The sequence below is a fragment of the Mandrillus leucophaeus genome, unplaced genomic scaffold, assembly GCF_000951045.1.
Source record: "Mandrillus leucophaeus isolate KB7577 unplaced genomic scaffold, Mleu.le_1.0 Scaffold657, whole genome shotgun sequence".
Classification (NCBI taxonomy): Eukaryota; Metazoa; Chordata; class Mammalia; order Primates; family Cercopithecidae; genus Mandrillus; species Mandrillus leucophaeus.
Window position 1 is genome coordinate 1,314,246 of NW_012107108.1, and position 23,511 is coordinate 1,337,756.

General features: G+C 40.7%; 1 long non-coding RNA gene across 1 annotated transcript in view; it reads right to left on the reverse strand.

Moving 5' to 3' along the window:
* Nucleotides 1-16,303: 16,303 nt before the first annotated feature.
* LOC105554723 overlaps nt 16,304-23,511 on the reverse strand; it is a 60,130-nt gene continuing 52,922 nt past the window's right edge. Inside the window, exon 3 of the long non-coding RNA XR_001008370.1 lies at nt 16,304-17,642. This is a non-coding gene — a long non-coding RNA (uncharacterized LOC105554723). The remainder of the gene's footprint in view (nt 17,643-23,511) is intronic.

Genomic DNA, 23,511 nt, shown 5'->3' on the forward strand with positions numbered 1-23,511 from the left:
TGCCGTGTCCCTCAGCTCTCTCCTACTTTATTCTCCGTGCCGTGTCCCTCAGCTCTCTCCTACTTCTCAGCTCTCTCCTACTTCTCCGTGCCGTGTCCCTCAGCTCTCTCCTACTTTATTCTCCGTGCCGTGTCCCTCAGCTCTCTCCTACTTTATTCTCCGTGCCGTGTCCCTCAGCTCTCTCCTATTCTATTTTCCGTGCCGTGTCCCTCAGCTCTCTCCTATTCTATTCTCTGTGCCGTGTCCCTCAGCTCTCTCCTATTCTCCGTGCTGTGTCCCTTGGCTCTCTATTTTCCTATTTTCCATGCTGTGTCCCTCAGCTGTCCCCTATTTCGGTTGACAAGAATGGTATTATATTAATTTTCAGGTTCAAAAAAAACAGACAAACTTAAACATTTTTAGCATACCTCTTATAATTCTCAAAAACTACATTTTTTAAAAAAACCTTCCTCTGGAATCAAATTATTTAAAAGTTTAATTTTTACACTTTTAGTAAAACTAGTGAAGAAATGTAGTGTTCTATGGTCTTTAAAAATCCTCTTAGCAAGCTATTTGTATAAATAACCTCTCCTGACTCATGATTCTTGGGCTATAAGGTGACACACCACTCCGCCTCCCATTTAATTCTTGGGCACTTCGTCTCCGACAATAAGATAAATAATAATTGGGAGACGATTTTTAAGTTTACCCAAGTGCACTGCAATTCCGATGGTTTCTGTACATAACTGTCAATGATGGTGACCCTGAGACAGGACCCTGGGCTTCATTAGGAGAACTGACACCTGCCCTACAGTCACACATTCCCCCCACCCCAGTTGCATGCAGTGCCATCACCATGGCTACGAGAGGTTTATAGCCTTAGTTCCAGACCATAACCACTGGCAAAGTGAATGGGGGTCCACAGTCACGCAGGGAAAGCACAGGACTTGGAGAAGTGGTGGCCAAATGAGAAACTCAATGCGGGTGGCCCATAAGTCTCTCTTCAAATCCGTGAGAGGGGCCCTTAACGGGAAGAGAAAAGACCATTGTCGATGAGAGTTGTTGTGTGCGTCTCCCCCAGCACCCTGGGGACTCGCCGAGAACAAGGGCCTTGTTTTCCTCGCCCTTTGTGCCTAACACGGTGCTGGACACACGCTGCAGCCTGTAACTTAGGGTGACTCGATCAATGATCTTGTCTAGAGTGGGAAGTCGCTGGGAGCAGTGGTGAAATAAGACCCTGAAAAGGAAGGTTTTGTTGGCAGAGAAAGGGATGGAAGACAGGCCTTAATGGGAATGACAACAGGAGATTGCTGACCTCTGAGGGACTGATGGGAGTGACAAGGAAAAAGCAGTAAACTAGCAGAGTGATGGGAAAGGCACCAAGGACAGGTTTCTTCTGCTTTGCAGTTTTTACCAGGGCCTCCCCTTGAGGAAGGCCGTCCTCGCAGGCCCAACACGTCTAAGGTAAAAAGGGTCTGACTGCTCACCAGTCGCAGCAAAATGGTGGCGCATTAAACGTCGGGACAGTTTCAGCCCTGGGATGTTTAATCAGCACATATGGGAAGGGCTAGAATAGTTTCTGGTGGGGAATCTATTTTTTCTTCATAATTGACCTTCACCTCTGAAGGTCTAGTCCCGATCAACAACCCCTGTCGCTGCAGCAGACACTACGGCAGAGGCTGCTTGGAGAAGAGACCCAGCAGAAGCGGTTGGTTATTGACAAGATACAATGGCCAACCTGTATTTTCAGGATGCATTGAATGAAATCACCTTCCTTAGAAATGTTTGATAAAATAAGCCATCTTTTATGCTGAGAAAAGAATTCAGACACAAATGAATACATATTGTATGATTCCATTTATATGAAGCTTGAAAACCAGCAAAACCAATCTATAGCGACACAAAGCAATTGGTGATTTCCTGGGGCTGAAAAATTACTGGGGAAGACTGACTGACAAGGGGCAAGAGGGAACTTCACACAAATGTTCCACATCCTGGGCACACCAGCACACACATTTGTCAAACCACACTGAACTTGATCTTTAAAATGTAGGCCTTTTATTGTATATAAATTATATACCCCTTAAGTTGATTAAAAAGAAGCTGTCTTTACTTTAGAATGTGAAACCCTTCAGAAAGTTCTAAAAATTCTGCACAATTAGTACTGAACACTAGGATACACGTGGGCAACTAATCCTACACAGCACAGCGCAGGACAAACAGAAAGGTCTTCCTGCAACATGCAATCTAGATGACGAAGAAATGACATACCTCAGAGACCTCTCTTTTCCCCCGATTCTGGCTTTGATTTTCATGAATTACGAAGTAAGGAAGATTCGGAGTGAATACCACAGCCATGATGCAAAATATATTTAGTTCGTTGAATATTAACATTTTACCATAACCATAATGTACATTTAGTTTGTTGATTATTAATGTTTAAGTTTCCTGTATGGAAAAAAATGTATGCATATATAGTTCTCGTTCTACATCTAGGTTCATTCATTCTATCTACTGGTCCTTTTATTGCCTTTTAAAATCTGGTGAAGGAATTTATAAGATGACTGTCTAGACCAGAGGAATTCAACTGACAACGGAAGTGATGATTCTGGCAGCCTTACCCTTTACAGATGGTGTTTCACAAGGTCTTGCTCCTGTCGAGGGGTGAGTTGCTTCATGTCTAGGACAAGCCCAAAGTATCCTAAACCAAACAGCACTTACAGGGCCTGCCTGTCTCTAGGCAGCAAAATGTTTTTGTTTGTTGGTGTTTTTATTTTTGTCTATAAACGTGTCCGTTTTTGTCTAATCTACAGACCATTCTTTACTGAACACCAGGAACAAGGCATCTTTCAGATGTGGCAGAGCTCAGTGCAAAAGCACTGACCTGACTGGTAATTTGGAGACTTGGGTTCCAATACTGGTTCATCATTAACCAGAGGCATTGCTTCAGGCAAGTCAAGGAACCTCTTTAGATCTAATCTGTAAACTAGGGGAAAAACAATAAATGAAACATAAGAGAAGATTCCTTTAGCTATAGAAGCTTATGATTCCATATGTCAAAACCCCCAGAAAATCTTAGACATCACCTAGACCTTTAAAGATCAGACTTCCCTATGAAGGCATTCAGGACCCTTTAGGACATGTATAAACCCACAACAATAGACCTCATATGCCTGGAGGCTTAACTGGCCCAGGTTGTTGCAAATGACCAAGTTTCTTTCTCTGATATAGCTGAATGGTATTTCACTGTGTGTGTATAGACCATGTTTTATTTATCCAATCATCTGCTGATGGTCGCTTAAGTTGACACCATAACTTGGCTATTGTGAATACAGCTGCAATAAACACGGGAGTGCAGACGTCTCTTTGGTGTAGATATGGTTTTTGTGTCAATACACAGAAGTGGGACTGCCAGGTCATATGGTAATTCTATTTTTAGTTTTTTGAGGAACCTTCGTGCAGTTGTCCATAAAAGTTGTACTAATTTACATTTCCACCAATGGAGTACAAGAGTTCTCTTTTCTCCACATTCTCACCAAAATTTTTAAATCTCTTCTTTTTTAATAGTCATGTTGAGAGGTGTGAGGTGCCGTCTCATTGTGGTTTTAATTTGCATTTCCCTAACAATTAGTGATAGAGTTTTTTCTTTTTACATATATTTGTAGGCATTTGCATATCTTCTCCTGAAAAATGTTTATTCAGGTCCTATGCCCATTTTTTTAATTAGTCTTATTTGTTTTCTTTCTACAGAGTTGTTTGAATTCCTTATGCATTTTGGATATTAGCTTCTTATCAGATGTATGGTTTGCAAATATTTTCTCCTAATTTGTAGGTTGTTTCTGTTGTTTCTTTTGTTATACAGAAGCTTTTGTATTTCATGAAATCCCATTCATCTTTTTGCTTTTGTTGTCTGTGGTTATAGAGTAAAATTAAAAACATACTTGTTTTTAATTATGATGATTGGAATAAATAAAACATGGTCTATACACACACAGTGAAATACCATTCAGCCGTATCAGAGAAGGAGGCTTGGTCATTTGCAACAACCTGGGCCAGTTAAGCCTCCAGGCACATGAGGTCTATTGTTGTGGGTTTATACATGTCCTAAAGGGTCCTGACTCCCTTCGTAGGGAAGTCTGATCATTAAAGTGCCAGGTGATGTCTAAGATTTTTCTGGTGGTTTTGACATATAGAATAATAAACTTCTATAGCTAAACTACAAACGAATGTCAGGTAGTTTTCTCCCTGTTTTCTTCTAGTAGTTTTACAGTTTCAGATCTTATGCTTAAGTCTCTGACCCATTTTGAGTTAATTTTTTCACATGATATGAGAAAAGGGTTCAATTTAATTCTTCTATATATAGATATCAAATTTTCCAAAAAAAATTTATTAAAGATATTATTCATTTTATATTGTGTATTCTTAGCACACTTATAGGTTTTTTTTTTAATCCTTTAAAATCCTTTGGATTTTTTAAATCCTTTGCATTTATTTAGTTTTATAATTGACCCTTTGCAGAACCTGGAGAGGTGCTTGTGGTTTTAGACTTGGCTGATTGCCTTCCGAACTCTGATTCTGTTGCCAATTGTTTACTGAATCCAGAGGTTTATTTGACAAGAATATACCTTGTAGTGTGTTCTCCCATCAAGAATCACGTACTATCTGGTTGACTCTCCCTAACTGTTTCATGTTGGCAGTCTTTAATGCTCAATGCCTAGATCAGGGGTCAGCAAACTCAAGCCACTGGCCAAATTCTGATAATCATCTGTTTTATTTGGTCTATCAATGCAGCCAGACTCATTTATTTAATAATTATCTATGGCTACCTTATTGAAAATCAACTGATCATACATGTGTTGGGTTAGCTTCTTTCTTGGCTCTCTATCTGATCCATTCATTGATGTGTCTAGTTTTCCTTTTTTGTTTTTTGATGTGTTTATTTTTATGGCAGTATTAAGCTGCTGCAGTAGTATAATTTGAAATGAGGTAGTGTGATGCCTACAGCTTTGTTCTTTTTGCTCATGATTGCCTTGGCTATTCAACGTTTTTTGCAATTCCATGTGAATTGTAGTTTTTTTTTATTTCTGTGAAAATGGCAATGAAATTTTGACAGGGATTGTATTGAATCTGCATATTGCTTTGGGTAGTACGTACATTTTAGCAATATTAATTCCTCTAGTTCACAAGCATGGAATATCTTTTTACATCTCTTCACTTTTAGTTGATACATGTTTTTAAAAGTGAGGTGAGTATCTTGTAGGTAGCATATAACTGGGTCTTGTTTTAATCCATTCAGTCACTCTGTCTTTTTATTGGAGCATTTGATACATTTACATTAAATGTGATACATTCACATTAAAATGGAAGTGGTAAGTTCTTACCATTCATAATTATGAACGTTACATGAATGTCAAGGTAATTACGAATGTTAAGGACTTACTACTTCCATTTTGTGAATTGGTTTCTGATTGTTTTGTAGATACTTTGTTTCCATCTTCCTTTCTGTTTTCTTTTGTGGTTTGATGATTTTCTTTAGTGGTATATTTCGAATTCTTTCTATTTTTATCTTGTGGGCCTACTGTTCATTTTTGCTCTGTGATTAGTATGAAGCTTACGTAGAACATCTTACAACTTACACGTATAGCAGTCTATTTAGACAGTTCATATAACTGTTAGGCTGTAACAGTTGTACATAGTCAAAGTCACACAACCCTCCACTTTTATCTCCCAGATATTTTATGTATTTGATATAAGAATTTACATTATTTTATAATATGTATCTCTTGAAAATGTATTTTAGCTAAGTTATGACTAATAATTTTGTCTTTTAACCCCATACTAGGAATAAAACTGCTTTACATATCAACATTATAGTCCTAGGGTATTCTACGTATGACTCTTTATTATGCCATTGAGTTTTGTGCATTTGTACATTTTCTGTTAATAATTATTGGTCTTTTATTTCAGCTTAAGAAACTCCCTTTAGCAATTCCTGTAAGGCAGGCCCAGTGATGATGATCTCCTTTGGCTTTGGTTTGTCTGGGAAAATTTTTATTTCTCCCTCATTTCAGAAAGACAGATTTTCTGAGTAAAATATTCTTGGTTGGCTATTTTTATTTTTCCTTCAACATTTTGAATCTATCATCCCATTCTTTCCTGGCCTTCAGGGTTTCCATTGAGAAATCTGGTGAGAGTCTATTGAAACTACTCTATGTGCTGTGTTGCTTTTTCTCTCTTGCTGCTCTCAGAATTTTTTCTTGTCTTTTATTTGTGATAGTTTAATCATTATGTGTCTTGGTAAACTCCTCTTTGGGTTGAATTTGACTGGAGACCTCTGTGCTTGGGTATTGGGATACACCCTCATATTATATATATATACCTTATATTACAAAAATTCCCAGCCGTTCTTTGTTTAAATATGCTTTCTTACCCTTTTTTATCTTTCTTCTCTTTCTGGAATTTATATTATGTATATATTCAGTCTGTTGAGGGTGGCGCATATTTCTGCAGACTTTCTTCATTCTTATTTTTTTTAATTTTTGCCACTCTGATTGGATAATATCAAATGTTCTGTCTTCCAGTTCACTGATTCTTCTTCTAGCTTGATCAAGCCTGCTGTGGGAGCTTTCAATTGCATCTTTTCAGTTCAGTCATTGTGTTCTTCAAGTCTTGAATTTCTACTGGTTTTTAAGAATTATTTGTTTCATTGAAGTTCCCATTTTGTTCATGTATTGTTTTCCAAATTTCATTTAATTTTCTATCCCTATATTATTGTAGTTCATGATCTTCTTAGAGAGGATTTTTCTAAACTCTTTGTCATTTTATAAATTGTCCTTTCCTTGGGGTTCATTGTTGAATCTATTTTAGTTGATTTTTCTTTCTGGAGGTATCATGATTTCCTGAGTCTTTGCCATCCTTGTAAGGATGTTATCTTTCTATCCTTACATTTGTGTCTGCATATTTGAGGTGACAGCCACCTTTCCCAGCTTTGGCAGGTGCTCTTTGACAGGAATAGTCTTCACAGTTTAGTGTAGCCTGTGGTTCTGAGTGGATCCGCTCATAACAACCCTGAATATGTGGAGCTTCTTTGGGGGTTATTTCATTGATGGCATGCTGCCTTTTCTGTGAGTTTGAGTGGGGCAACTGGCTGGGATCTGCTTCCCAAGCAAGACCACTAAGCTGAACTCTGCAATCAGGATGGACTGCTGGATGGGCACTGCAACTTGCCTCTGACTAGACTGAACCATGAAGTGTAGTATTCTCTGACCAGATGGTCCCTCAATTTAAAGTCAGCAGTTAAACAGGGTTGCAGGAAGCACTCTGCGGTTAGGTGGAGTCTCTGTCTAGGATGATGGGACCAGCTACTGTGCTCCGTAGAAATGCAGTTGAGGTTTGCCTACCTGCTTAGGTGAGGTCTTGGGGTGGGCTTTGAGACTAGGCTGAGCATTAAACTCCTGGGTGTGCGAGGTCAAGCACCAGCTCTTTGGTGAAATTTCCTGTGGTGGTTGTCCCCTTTGTTGGGTGGTGTATGGGTGTGGGCTTTGAGGCCATGCAAAGTACTATTTAAATGCTCCTCGGTGGAGCCAGGTATGGTGGCTCACCCCTATAATCCCAGTACTTTGGGAAGCTGAGACAGCAAGATTGCTTGAGCCCAGGAGTTCAAGACCAGCCTGGACAACATAGTGGGACCCCATGGCTACAAAATGTTTAAAAATTAGCTAGGTGTGGTGGTGTGCACCTGTAGTCCCAGCTGCCTGGGAGGCCGAGGCAGGAGGATCACTTGAGCCCAAGAAGTCGAAGCTACAGGGAGCTGTGATCAGGCCACTGTACTCTAGCTGAGGTGACATAGTGAGACCCTATCCCAAATGATAGTGATAACAGTGATAAACTCCTGAGTACAACAACACTAGCCCTGCGTCTTTGCCAAAATTTGCTGCAGTGGTTATCTCGCTCTCTGGACATGTTCTCAAGGCAGGGTCTGAGGTTGGTCATCTGAGGATTCAAGCCAGGCAGAACTTCCCACCACTTCTGAGGGTGACCAGCTTAGATTTGCAGGTGGGTATGGGGTTAGCTGGTACTATTGATTGGGTGCTACTGCTGGCAGGTGCACAGAGCTACAACCAGGATCTGTCTGCTTGTCACTGTGGACTCTGCCTCCTCTCTTTGCTTCTATCTGACCCAAGGTGGTCCAGCCACGCCATTTCCCTCTCTTCCCCCTGAGGTGAGAATCAGACCCAGGGTGGTCCAGCCACGCCATTTCCCTCTATTCCCCCTGAGGTGAGAATCAGACCCAAGGTGGTCCAGCCACGCCATTTCCCTCTATTCCCCGAGGTGAGAATCAGACCCAGGGTGGTCCAGCCACGCCATTCCCCTCTATTCGCCCTGAGGTGAGAATCAGACCCAGGGTGGTCCAGCGACGCCATTTCCCTCTATTCCCCGAGGTGAGAATCAGACCCAAGGTGGTCCAGCCACGCCATTTCCCTCTATTCCTCCTGAGGTGAGAATTGGACCCAAGGTGGTCTAGCCACGCCATTTCCCTCTATTCCCCCTGAGGTGAGAATCGGACCCAAGGTGGTCTAGCTACGCCACTTCCCCTCTATTCCCCTTGAGGTAAGATCAGACTGAGCTTCCTGGGGAGTATCTCAGAATGCTAAGGAAGCTTCGTGTCTGCCTCTGATTCTCCTTTTGCTCTGTAGGAACAGTAGTTTCTGGGGAATTCTATCCGTGAGGTGCTGTGCTGACTTAGGGGAGGAGGAGGAGTGACATGGTCAACATGGGATTGTTTTTCTTACCCTTTAATGTAGTGTTTATTCCATTCTGGACCACACAGCTGACTCTGGCTTATTCCCATATGTTAGGGTTTTCACCAAGGTATTCTTGTCTGCAGGTGGTTGCTAGCTGAACTTTCTGCATGTGGCAGGGGGCAGGAGATGGGAGCGAAGCCTGGGTCCTCTTATTCTGCCGTCTTGTTGGTGTCACTCCAAATCACAAGTATCAATTTTGCTGAACGCAAGTTACAACCGTAAAAACATTTCCAGAATTTTGAGAGCATATAACATTATTAGACCATAAGTCTCTAACAGATTTAAGGACCATCCACAGTATTCCATAAGGAATAGATCAAAATGTCATTTTAGCAAAGTGGCATTTCCACGTGTGGTCGCCTATGTGTTTTCTTACTTTCTTCAACACTGTTGCAAAGTTGGCCTACTAAATGAGGCTAGCGAGAATGGGTTCTTTTTTTAATGGAGTGGCAAACGTAGTAACTATTTCTTCCATTGTATTCTCTCATAACTCTTTGGGCTCTGGAGCCACAATTATTTGTGACATGTTTGGATTCACAGAATTGCACTCTTCATAATTTACCTGTCTCAAGGCACAAGTACAGAGAAAGCAGTCAGGAAATAAACATGGTCTAAAAGATGAATTTGCAGTCTGCTCTGAGGGTCAGTAAGCTAGTCCTCTGCCAAACCAAGGCAAGTAGAGAATTCCGTGATGAGGCCTGAAGAACCACATGCTAGAAGATATTTTGTACATTGTTACCTAGACGATCCCAAATGACCCTAAATATTGCCTGTAATTAAGCACGAAATGACAAGTTTATGCTAATATTTTAAAGAAAGCACATGCTTTAGAATACATTTAGTGAATGTTTCTGCTCTCTTGGTACAAGCAGAGTATTGAGTTTGAACACTGAACCAACCTAGTCAGTAAGTATTTAAGCAGTACCTGCTGTAAGTAACTGGTGAAATAATACTGATTGCACTAACATACGACATTTCAAGTGTATTTCAAGGTGTGACTCTGCTTGAATGAAAGGTGGTTGCTTTTTCAATAGTGTGGCATTTATTATTAACCTGTCAGAACAGTGGCTTAAATAAGAATGATTGGAACAACATGTCTAACACTCTGGCCTTAATATAAAAACAACTTGAAAATAGGTATTTCTCTTTTTGTATCCATCCTTCTAATTACAAGCCTAAAAATGTGTGTTCCTTTCTTCAAAAATATTTATTCCATACCCACCTCTGTGTTGTTTGCCGGGAAACAGAGGAGAGCAAAACAGGCACATCACTACCTAACGGGGGTATAGTCTGGCAGAGAAGACAGACATTTCAAAATCATCTTACAAACAACATGCATATTCTAGTCATAATCTGTGATAAATGCTGTGAAGGCAAAGAAAGTGCAGAAATAAAAATAAGGGGCATAATTTAGAGACGGACAAGGGAAGCTGTTATGAAAAAGCTCTTCAAGGAAGTCAGATCTGATAAGTAGTAGTGACTTAAGCAAACCTCAGGTGAGTCTCTTAGGCAGAGGGATCAGCATATACAACATTCCTGGGTCAGGCAAGAGCTTAGTTTGTTCAAGAAATTGAAAAAAGGCCAGTGAAAGCAATGACAGCAACCTGAAGCTCGAAAGTAAAGAGCGGAAAGATGAAACAGACATCGCAGGCAATGCTAATGATCTTTTCCTTGATACTAATTATAAGGGGAAGTGTATTTGTTCTGCGATGTCAATCAGCTCGCTTCCAGGCCTTCCTGTGAAAGCACTTGTGTTTCCGTTTCCTCTGGTCTGCTGTACTACTTTTCTTCACCAGTTCATTCATTTACCAGTGGGCAACCATAACAAAACTCACAAACTGGGTGGCTTCAAACAGGAATTTATTCTGTCTCAGTTCTGGAGAGCAGAAGTCTGGAAGCAAGATGACAGTATGGTTGACTCCTACTTGGAGACTCAGAGAGAGGAGTTGTCTCCTGCCTTCCTCAGCTTCTGACAGTTGCCATCAGTCCCTGGCGTCCCCGGGCTTGTGGCATTGTCAGTCCAATCCCTGCCTTCTGGTCACGTGGCTTCTCCTGGAGTGTCTCCGTCTCTGTGTACACAATTCTGTCTTTTGGATACCACTGTGGGCTAGGGCTCATCCTAAGCCAGTATGAGCTCATGTTACCTTGATGATATCTGCAAAAGTCCTATTTCCAAACAACGTCATAGTCAAGTTACCCAGGGTTAGGATTTAAACAAGTCTTTTTGAGGGATGCAATTTCATCACCAACAGAAAGCTATTGAAGGATTTTTACCAAGGGAGTGAAATTGAGGCAGGAAAACAGGGTCTGGAGGAGGGAACTTAAGGCCGATTTGTGCTGAATCAAGGAAAAGCACCAGGGTGTGGGGTCAAGGGATCTGAGGCCAATTGGTGCTGACTTCTCAAAGCTGGATCAAAAGGAGGACACCTGGGTCTGGGGGCAGGGAACCTAAGGCCAGTGAACATGAACTTCCTAAAGATAAACCAAAACGAGAAATCCCATCTCTCCACACGTTCCACACCGAGCAACAAAGGATCAAATCTCCCTGCAGCCCTCCCGCTTCCAGCACACCTCAGATGGAAAGGGAGAGGGCCTTGACTGGCCAAGCACGGGCCACCCCTCCATGTGAAGAGGCCACCAGTTCACCTCAGCCCTTAATTAGCCAGGGTCCCCAAACCCTTCATCCAGACAAGAGGCAACTGACAGAAGCCTCAATAGGGGTACTTCAAACCCAGAAAACGGGCTCCTACCCCACCCTGTGGAGGGCTGTCTTGCTTCAGTGAATTCAGCTGTCACTGCTTTGTTCTTGTGTCTCATTCCTTTGTTGCTTTGTGGGTTTTGTCCAATTCCTTGTTCAAAACACCAAAGAACGTGGACAACTGACAAAACTCGAGGCCCTCCTTCCAGTGACAATATGATCCTATTTTCACTTAACATCACTTTGGCTGCTTGCCAGAAAATGGATTGAGAAGAGGGTGAGATAGATTGAGAGACTGTTTTGTATTTTGGATTCTATCTTGGTAAAAGTTTTCTGAAAAATTTTCGCCATATACAATATATAGAAATAAATATTATATAAATATTTCTAAATCTTTAAAACATTTAGCTAGGCAAGAAATAATAATAATATAATTAACTTTAAAGGGAATAAAAATATTTACAGGCCAAAAAATAAAAAGAAGACTTAAATTCCGAATGGTGAGCTATCACTGCGGCTGTGGGGTGATCAGGCAGCAGCCTCTGGGCCTGAAGGCTTGCATTTCGAGTGGTACAGGGGGCCGGAGGAGAGGCATGATCTCAGCCCAAAGAGGAAGTTACAAGTAAGGCCTACGAATAAAGCCAGCGCCCATAAAATTGATGTAAATGTTTATATACTTTATATAGATTATATAGAAAGATATATAATGACTGGGCGTGGTGGCTCATACCTGTAATTCCAGATGTTTAAAAAGATGACAAAAGATGACCCAAAAATGCCATTCTTAGTTTGGACTCAGAGTGACAAAAATAGATGATTTTCATGACAATAACTACACAGTTGACACACTCTGGAGTTGGGTTTAAAATCATCCTACCTGGTAATTCCAGGAAAGTTCAAACCAAGAAACTATTTTACAGAACCTTGACTTGGTTATGCTTTGGAATGCTCAAGAAACGAAAACGCAAATTCTCTGCAGAAGGTGCACCCTCAACCTAAACCTTGACAGATTCTTGCACATAAAGCCCAGACATTTAAATGTGAGCTTAATCCAAAATATATTTTTAAAAAAGCAAAATACAAGAGTTAGCAGAAACAACCAACAGCAGAAATAAACCACCAAGGACTTTCAAGTATAAAAATATTGGATACAAACTATAAAATAAGTATTTTTAAAATTATTCAAAAAAGAAATTGAAATTATGAACTAGAAACAAAATGCTATACCAAAAAAATCAGGCTATTTGAAAAACGAATCAAAAAGAACCTCTCAAACAGAAAATGTAATCACTCGAATTAAAAATTCCATAGGTAAGATAAACAAAAGATTAATGTAGCTAAGAAAATAATGACTGATAGAGAAATTACTAGAACGAAGCTCAGAGACATAATGGAGATAATGAAATGCAAAATATGAAAGAAGGTTAAGATACATGAAGAGCAGCCCTCAAAGACACGACAGGTTCTGAAGAGTGGCCAGAAGGCGAGGATTGGCTGGGTGTGGTGGCTCACACCTGTAATTCCAGCACTTTGGGAGGCCAAGGTAGGTGGATTGCTTGAGCCCAGGAGTTTAAGACCAGCCCAGTCAACATAGCAAAACCCCATCTCTATAAAATTAAAAATTAAAAATCTAAAAAAAGGAGGTGAAGATGGAGAAATAAGAGAAACCAAACATTCCTAAGCAGATTAGATGAAAAGAAACTCACATCTAGGCACAAACTTCAACTCCAGGCCACCAAAATTAAAAAAAAAAAATAAAGATCTTAAAAACAGCCAGAGTAAAAACTTTACCTTCCATGAAATAGCAGTTATATGAAAAACAATTTTTCCCAACAGTATCAGTGGATCCGGAACAAAGCCCTAGCCTAAAATTCTGACAGAAGACAGCATCCCTCTCAAGATGTTTGCTCAGCAAACTATTGCGTCATAATTAGGACACAATAAATGCATTTTAGGCAAGCAGAATCTGTGTTTAATATGATCAGACTCTTGCTAAAGGAATTACTAAAGGAAATACTTCAGATACAAGTAAAATGATTCCATAAAAAGGATCTGGGATGAAAAAAAGGAACAATAAACAAGGAAACGTATAAATGAAATAATAAAAACAGTGTAAATATGTGGAGGCAGAATCTAAATAATGCACAAAAATACAATGTGAAGCAGGAGGCAATTGATGAGAATTAAGATACAACATTGCTAGGGAGGAGAACAGATTCATTTTGGATTTTATTAAGAGCAACCACAGAATGATTAGAAAAAGGATTTATGGCTTCCAAATGAGTAGAGAGGGTAAAAATAATTTTAAAATCAAAATTTAGTCAAAAAAGAGAAAGAAGGAAAGAAAGAAAGAAAGAAAGAAAGAAAGAAAGAAAGAAAGAAAGAAAGAAAGAAAGAAAGAAAGAGAGAAAGAGAAAGAGAGAGAGAAAGAAAGGAAAGGAAGGAAAGGAAGGAAAGGAAGGAAAGGAAGGAAGGAAGAAAGAAAGAAAGAAAGAAAGAAAGAAAGAAAGAAAGAAAGAAAGAAAGAAAGAAAGAAAGAGAGAAAGAGAAGAAAGAAAGAGGGGGGAGGGAGGGAGGGAGGGAAGGAAGGAAGGGGAAAGAAGGAAGGAAGGAAGGAGAGAAAGAGGGAGAAAGAGGGAAAGAAGGAGAGAGGGAGGAGAGAAAGAGGGAAAGGGAAAGAAAAAGGAAAGAAAAGGACAACATAGTAACAGGAGGAAAACGTAAAGCACAAAACTAGATGATGACAATAAATCCAACTCTGAAAGAAATCATACAAAATATGTGGATCAAAATCATCAATTTAGAAACAAAATTTTAGACCCAGTCTTTAATTCAGTAGCATATTATTTATAAGTTACATATTTGAAACACACAAGCTCCCTCTCTCCTCCAAAGAAACTAGATTAGATGATAAAAGGCAGGAAAGAGAACGAACCTTTGTTTATAACCTACTGTAATGTACCTTTTCATAATTTGAATTATGTCTCAGAGTTAGATTTTATTATTTCCATATTGCAGACTGGGGAATTGGGGTGCAGTGCTTAAGGGCTATACCCAGTCACACTTGGTAGTAATTTGCAGAGCAAAGATCTGCAAAGACTGGCTCTTGCTGATGTCAACGCACTGCCATGTGCAACAAAGTGGCTTTCAGACCAGGATGGTGGAACTGAGACAGTCTTATGAAGACCAAGTAGCAGGTGAAAAGGAAACAGAGAGACTCTCTGCTGATTGTCCCGTTAACTGGTTCTCAATGTTTTCTGTTTTCATTTCTTCGGGGCAGTGAACACACACACCACTGAATTCAGAAATCTTTATATTGTAAACTATTTTGTTCATTCTCTACTAAATTCACCTGGTCTGTAGAATTTGAAAAGCTGCACATTTTGTTCTTTTTGATCAATTGCTTTCACTCAAAAATGTTTTTTATTCCTTTTGATCAACTGTTTTTATTCAAAATGTTTTACGTAAGGAGTTCAACATTTTATTTTAGTAAGAATGGGCTACCCGTGAGAATGGGCTACCCATTCAGGCACCTACCTGCTCACTGGTGGGAGAATGAACATAAATATTGTCCAGGGAAATTGAGAAGAAGGCAGCTGACGTGTTTCTGCAAAGAAGAAGCCATCTCTTTCTTTCCATCTCTCTCTCCCTAAGAAAGACAGATCAGGTCTAAAGCCCTGGCAGGTTAGCTGTGTTTCTTCCAGAAGTCAAGCCTACGACGGAGTGGTAGGAGCCAAAGGCAAGAGGAAAGAACTGGAACAGAGCTGGGCACAGCGTGTGGCTAAGTCCACAACATAAAAAGCTGAGGTCACCTGATGCTTTCATTTCAATAGCTGACACCTTGCATAAGGCTTAATTTTTTAGGTACAGATTGTTAACATAATACATTTTAATCTTTTTAAGATGATGCATAGTTTGATCTTGTACATATAAAATTTTACTTTTTGCCTGTCTCGAACTCGCTAAGTAGCCGTTCTTCACCCTCTGTGTGTGTGTAAGCGTATGCACGTGCCTGTGAGAAGATACACAGAGAGAAACAATAAGATGTTTGACATGACGTTCACCGAATTTCATAAGGAGAATTTCTAAGTAGTAGATTTTAGATGGTATCTGTTTTCACTTTCACTTCGGGTTTTTTTTTTTTTTTGAGACAGAGTCTCACTCTGTCGCCCAGGCTGGAGTGCAGTGGCGTGATCTCGGCTCACTGCAAGCTCCACTTCTGGGGTTCACACCATTCTCCTGCCTCAGTCTCCTGAGTAGCTGGGATTACAGGCGTGTGCCACCATGCCCGGCTAATTTTTGTATTTTTTAGTAGAGACAGGGTTTCATCATGTTGGCCAGGCTGGTCTTGGTCTGCTGACCCCGTGATCCGCCTGCCTTGGCCTCCTAAAGTGCTGGGATTACAGGCGTGAGCCACCATGTACAGCCTTGAATTTTTTTAAATGAGAATGCACCTTAATAAAACTTTTTAAATAATTCATGCTTATTATAGAACATTTAGAAAACATTAAAAAGTATAAAAGAGCAAAAAAATATAACTGCTGATTCTTTCACTGTTAACATTTTAGTGTGTTTTCATTACAATCCACGTGCATGTTGAATCTGGACTCCTACTTTTTTTACATAATGTGCTTTTTCTGTGTCATTAATTACTTGGAGGCATGGAGAATGGGACTATATTCCAGGAGTCCGGAGAGTGAGGAATGATGGTGATCTGGACTCTGGTTGTGGGAGTAGAAATGAAAGTAAATGAAGAAACCTGAGAAATATTTAGAGATAAGATTGACAGAACACAGTGATGGACTTGATGTGAATTTTGAAATAACTTTATGTGTTTTATTTCCACAAATGTAAAGGTCTCATAATTTTGTCACAAATCATGCACAAAGAATGCAAGTCCAACAATATCTTCATTGGAGATACATGCAAATGTCTTACAAAGTCAGAGTTTTAAATTGTGAATTCATGTGCCAGCATATTTACTTAAAGGGTATAAAGAATAATGTTACAGGTATTATATTTTCTAATAATTTTACTCAACACTCTGAATGTACATAGTCTACCCTAAAGATCAGATAGAGATGACAGGATCTGAAATGATACACGAGAAAAAGTCTTGGCTCTTAACCAGAGACTTCCATGGCAAACTTCTGTCTTCACGACATAACAGTGAAGTCTATTAAAAACCCAAAACCGAAGCAAATTCACCTTTTTATACTGCTTCAATAATTGTGTTTTGAGGGTCTTTGCTACATGCTTGTAATATATTATACTTTCAAAGCTATCTGACTGATTTATGAAGAAACACACGTGTCCTGTGCGTCACAAAAGCACATTTGGATATTATTAAACAGAAAAGATAAAATATTACATAGGTCTGAAGAATTAATTTTAAAACGTTTCTTTAAGATAAACAGTGTATCAACTATATCTTAAATGTCATCGCTTTGGATGACCAACTAGGCAAATTTACAGACAACCACATGGCTAAAAAGGAATTATTTTGGTCTCTTCGTCATAAACTATTATGTCCAAAGACAGCAGCAGCATCTCCATCGACCCTGCAGTGGGAAATCTGCCCTGTCACCAGTGGCATCTCCACGGGCAACAAGGGAGAGAATATACTTCACACTACGCATAATTCCTCAAAGAATTTTCTCATTTTGAGATCGGCTCAAAAACGATCCGCTAAATAAAATTCTAGCAATCACAGGTAAGAGGGAAGGAACTGTCAGCATTCCATCCTTCGGGCTGTAATTCAGAACTGCTGTACGAGTCACACGCTGCTCTTATCAGAAATCTGCTTTCTTAGCTTTTCTTTACACATTCCAACCTATCTTCACATACACTGAGATTTCTGGGAGGAAATGAGCCCTCTAACTTACAATTATTGGTTGCTATTTTATGACTTGCCAGGTCTATGGCATTCAGAATTAAATCAGGTAGGCATGCACGCTGTGCGTCTTACCTGGCCAAGGCCCAACTCAGCCAGCCATGTGGCCCTGGGAATGGCCCCTCTGCTGATTGGCATTGGTCTGCAGGATTGATGCAGCCACCCCAGGACCTCCTGAGTTCTCAAGGTTCCTTGAAGAATTGCAGGGACTCTGCTTCCTTGATTACTGAAACTGGAAGGTGCAGCAAGCTCTGCCCAGGACAAAGAGCTGGAATAGAAAGGCAACCACGACACTCACGGGCAACATTGTCTCCCCAGGTGAAGGTCATTGGAGGTCAGGTGTCCGATAAACCTATATCATGGGGGATTTATTCATTCATTCCATAAATATTTCCTGAGGGTCTACTGTGTGCCAAGCACTATTCCCCACATCATCAGTACAGAATAGCCAACAAAGGAGGCAAAAACACCTTTGCTCGTGGAGCCTACATTTCACATTTTGGAAGGCGTCTTAGGTCAAAAGAACCCAGAGAGAAGGGCTGCATCCCTTCTCCTGCAGCACCAGAGAAGACCCTGCTGCTGCACTCTACAACAGACAGGTCCAGGAAAGAAAATTCGAGCTCCTGGTTACAAATGATAACTAACAACAAAGACTACAGCAACTGAGATGTTATGTTCTTTCTGCAAAGCTGAATTTCTTTAGTCCTAGTAAACATAAAGCTGCACTTTTCTTAGAAAAGTCAAGGGAAAATCAGAGGATGAATAATTGGAACCCTTGCCATCTGATACTTGCCTGATGCTGCACTGTCTGTTCTTAAGAGGAGTTACCTTGTGTTCATTACCTTAGAGAAAAGAAAGACAGGAAGAGAAAACTGTGTCACAGATGCTGGGAAAGTAAGTAACAGAAAACCACAGTAAGGTGAGGAGTCACTCTCAGAAAGACTTTAAATCCTCTCTCACTCTCCAGCACATGGAGGCCAAGGGACCTTTAGAAAAATCAGGGAGAACGATGGATAATATCTCAGCACCACAGTGCTCCCAGGAACACAAGATGGAAGTGTGAGGCAGGGGCCCTATCTTTCAGCAGCTTCTATTCATTTGTAAGAAAACAAGGCTTGTTTTCTTAAAGAACAAATCCTATATCCACCATCTGAGTTATTTTTGGCATCTGAAGAGGGATGGAGACTATGAGGCAAATTTGAGAGAAGAAATATATATTTTACAATCTTGATTTGAATTTGTTAAATTTATCTTGACTAAATCCAAGAATAAGATTATACAACCAAAACATAGCAAAGGGCGGTTTTTTTCCCAATTACAAAGCCTACTAGGGACTAACAATGGGGAAAACGTTCTCATGGGGCTGGATTCTGCAAAACTCAGTGACAAAGAAACAAGAAAGTAAGAATTGCAGTTTATTTCCATTCTCTTTTTTTCTGTTATTTTATCTTTCTTAACCTATAATATACATTATCTTGCTTCCTCTAAAAGTGAGCCTTCCTTTCGTGACAATTGCAGCCCAGATATATCTATTTGGAAATTTTTTATATGAACGCAGTGTCTATATCTATATAACATTCATTTTTGTAGTCTGTAGATCTGAATGGGTGATTAAATTCATTCTACAAATGGCTCACTTGAAATAATAAAGAGACCATTCCTTATCATATAAGCACAAAAATTAAAGTCAATTTGCAATCTTGATCAAAGATATCAGAAGTCACAAACAAGGCTGATTAAGAAAGCAAAGCAACATGAACATTCTGTAACTTGATCACAATCCATAATGAGTGTTGCCCAGAAGAGAGCCTTTTAGCAATTCAAAGGCCCCGTGTGCCTAAGAGTTAATTCCTACTTGCCCAGAGTGTACAGCTTCATTCTCAGCACAACATATAAAATGCTGGGAATTGCCCTGATTTTTGACTGTGCCAAAGAACTGCCACTGAGCCACGAGGAAGACAGCCTCGCAGGAGAAACAGGAGAGTACGGCTTTCCCACGGCAAAGGGCAAGAGACCTGAACTCTGCTGTGAAGAAGGAAATCGTCCCAGAAAGTCTAGAGCTAGAGTCCTCCCAAATTCTTTATCAGCTCATCCTAAGAGCTCACTAGATGGCTTCTGCAGGGGGTCATTAATCCTTCTCCTCCCTCGGCAGCTCTAGTCTACAAGTATCCAGTTTCACACGCAGCTGCAAGACACTCCACTCCACGGTCACAGTCCAGGACGCAGTCTTCACAGACTTTTTGATCAAATGGATCAAGAGTAGAGGGTCTGTCCATGAATAATAAAACATAGGGAGGAAATAAGGCCCATGGAACGGAGTCTCTCATTGGGTTGAGAATATATATACCCAAATATTCTTTTTCATTCCTTTGTAGGGGAAGAAAGGTTTCTTTTCCTCACCCATCACTAGGCCTGCGGCCGATGCCCCCGTAACAAAGTACTGATCGAGAGAAAAGCATACACGTTTATTTAAAAAGTTTTATGTGGCACAGGAGTCTTCATAAGAAAATGACCCAAAGAAACAGGAAACCTTGTGTATCTTGTGCTTAGTTAGGTTTGATGAGCAGTGGACGCCATGGATGGGTACAATTGGATACAGTGGGTATGCTGTCACGGAGATGAACTGGGGGAACTCAGCGAGGCCTGTGTGTTCAGATTCTTCTCTGTGTCCCTGCGTCTTCAGAGATAAGGATGTTTCTTTCTTCTGGGTATAAGGACTGTTCCTCTGAAAGGAGGTCTTAAGATCTGCTCCTGGGAGGCAGAGAGTGACCTACCTGCTTCTGCTTCTTCTCAAATGCCACTTGAGTTATCTCAGCTGATGCCCTTCCTGGGAGACAAAGCCCTCTTTGAGTATTCCAGGATTCCAAAATAGACTCCATTCCTTGGATTTACCAAAAGCACTAACCTAAAGGGCCTGTCGGGAAGTTCACCAGAAAGAGAAACCTATTTCCCTGTAAGGGAAGCGGCTGGATGGTCCCGCCCCAGATTCTCTGATGGGGACCTCACGTGGGATACAGCCCTGGTACAGCTCCTCTGTCTCGGTCATTAGAAGTAAGTTAAACGAAAGTGGTTTTCTGATAATAGTAATTGCTTAACTGCAATTTCAACTAATTATACCCCTCAGAATCTCCTTGAATTCTAACTAAATGTCTGCTAAGTATCTATAATTGTGCTATCAAGAGTAATAAGTGAGGCCGGGTGCAGTGGCTCACACCTGTAATCCCAGCACTCTGGGAGGCCAAGGCAGGTGGATCACTTGAGGTCAGGAGTTTGAGACCAGCCTGGCCAACACGGCAAAACCCGGTCTCTACCAAAATTACCAAAATTAGCTGGGCATGGTACCAGGCACCTGTAGTCCCAGCCATTCGGGAGGCTGAGGTAGGAGAATCACCTGAACCCAGGAGGCGGAGGTTTCAATGAGCCAAGATCATGCCATTGCACTCCAGCCTGGGTGACAGAGGGAGACTCTGTCTCATTAAAAAAAAAAAAAAAGAGTAATAAGTGAATAATGTGCAATATTATTCTTTCTACAGCTTCATATGCGTTGCATTTACATATGTTCTTATGTTTTTTATGAGAATTATATAGTGTGCAATGTGTCTCTTCAACAGTGAGACTAAAATCTTCTCATGTCTCTTTCTTCTTTGGCCATAAACATTATTTTTTATGCTAACTAATTCATTTACATTCCTACTCTGTGCTAACCTAAATAGTACACTATTTTCATTTACCCAACTTTTTTATATCACTCCTGCTAATAGTTCCAAACATAAGCTGTACTCATCATCAGTTAGTTCTAACGAGTTTAGGTGCTCCCCCAATGTGCTCCGACAGCACCCCGAACATCCTGCGTACGAGCTTTGATCACCCTGTATTGAAATGAGAAAATCCTGCATTTCCACTTTCTGCTAACCCCAGCACAACATGTCTGCAGAGTAGGGACTGTGTGTGTCTTCCTCATCCTTAATGCAGTGGCAGTGCCTGGGACCCCAGCACAACACGTCTGCACAGTAGGGACTGTGTGTGTCTTCCTCATCCTTAATGCAGTGGCAGTGCCTGGGACCCCAGCACAACACGTCTGCACAGTAGGGACTGTGTGTGTCTTCCTCATCCTTGCAGTGGCAGTGCCTGGGATAGGTGCTCAGTTGCTGAATGGCCACAGCCCATGTGTTCTTTCTGTAGCATGCGTCTCATTCGGAGGTTCAGCTGCTGACACAGGCCGAACTTGGACACAAAGTTCTTCCCCACCAGTCTGTTTCAAAGGAGCTCGACCACGCCCCAGCACACTTTGACCACTTTCGGTATTGATTTTCAACCGTGGGTTTTCTACTCCTTGAAAGCATAACAAACAAAAGAACCTTTCTTTTTCAGTAAATTCTGAAACATAATCACCTTACCAGTCATGCCAGGTGAATCTCATTAAGCTCTTTTGTTTAAGTTAATGCTAATTCATAAAAGAAAGTATCCTAAATTCTGACTTTAACAAATAGGAAAGATCAGGGACTTGTCTAATTCAACTCACAAAATTGAGCCACATTTCACCTCCACGTGTTCAGCTAACTGGAAGTTTCGGTGCCTTTTTTCAAATGGCATGGGCTCACTTTGTGTCTGCGTCACATTTAGGTAATTCTAGCAATATTTCAAAATTTATCACTGTGTTTGTTATGGTGCTCCGTGGTCAGTGACCTTTGACGTTACTGCTGTGTTCTGGGCACCATGAGCCGCATCCATGTATGATGGCATGTTTAACTGACACATGTTGTATGGACTCTGACTGCCTCCCCAACCGGCTGTTTCCCCATCTCTCTTCCTCTCCTTGGGCCTCCCTATTTTCTAAGACTCAACAATATGAAAATTAGGCCAATTAATAATCCCACAGTGGCCTGTACCCGTTCCTGTAAAAGGAAGAGTCTCATGCATTTCTCACTTAAAATCTAACGCTAGAAATGAAGCTTAGTGAGGAAGGCATGTCAAAAGACGAGACAGGCTGAAAGCTAGGCCTCTTGGACAAAACCGAGAGCCAAATTGTGAACGCAAAGGCCAAGTTCTTGAAGGACGTTAATCCAGTGAGCACGCTGTGGTAAGACAGTGAAACAGCGTTGTTGTTGGTATGGAGAGTTTAATGGTCCGGAGAGAAGGTCCAACCAGTCAGAATAATCCTTTATGCCAAATCCTAATTCAGAGGAAGGCCTTGACTCTCTTCAGTTCTATAAAGGCTGAGAGAAGTGTGGAAGCTGCAGAAGAAACGTTTGAAGCTAGCAGAGGTTGGTTCATGAGGTTTAAGGAAAGAAGCCCTCTTCATAGCATAAGAGTGCAAGGTGAAGCAGGAAGTGTGACGGAGAAGCTGCAGCAAGTTACCCAGAAGATCTAGCTCAGATCACTGATAAAGGTGGCCACACTACACAATCGATTTTCAGTGTAGATGAATCAGCCTTCTGCTGGAAGTGCATGTCATCTAGGACTTTCACGGTTAGAGAGAAGTCAATGCCTGGCTTCAAAGCTTCAAAGGACAGGCTAAGTCTCATGACGGGTTAATGCATCTGGCGACTTTAAGTTAAAGCCAATTTGCCCTCACAATTCTGAAAATTCCAGGGCCCTTAAAACTTATGCTAAACCTACTCTGCCTGTGCCCTACAAATGGAACAACAAAGCCTGAATGACAGCACGTCTATTTACACTATGGTTTACTCAATATTTTAAGCTCACTGTTGATACCTACTGCTCAGAGAAAAAGATTTCTTTCAAAATGTTAGTACTCCTTGACACCTCAGAGCTCTGATGGAGACATACAAGGAAATCAACTTTGTTTCCATGCTTACTAATACAAGGTCATTCTGAAACTCAGGGGTGAAGGAGTCATTTCAACTTCCAAGTCTTATTATTTAAGAAATACATTTCATAGGGTTGTCACTGTCATCATGATTCCTCTGATGGATTTGAGCAAAGTAAACTAAAAACCTTATGGAGGGGACTCACCATTCTAGATGCCATTGAGAACATTCATGATTCATGGGAGAGGTCAAAATATCAACACTAACAAGAGTTTGGAAGAGGCTGATTAAAATCATCATGGATAACTTTAAGGAGTTCAAGACTTCAGTGGAAGAAATAACTGCAGATGTGGTAGAAAGAGCAAA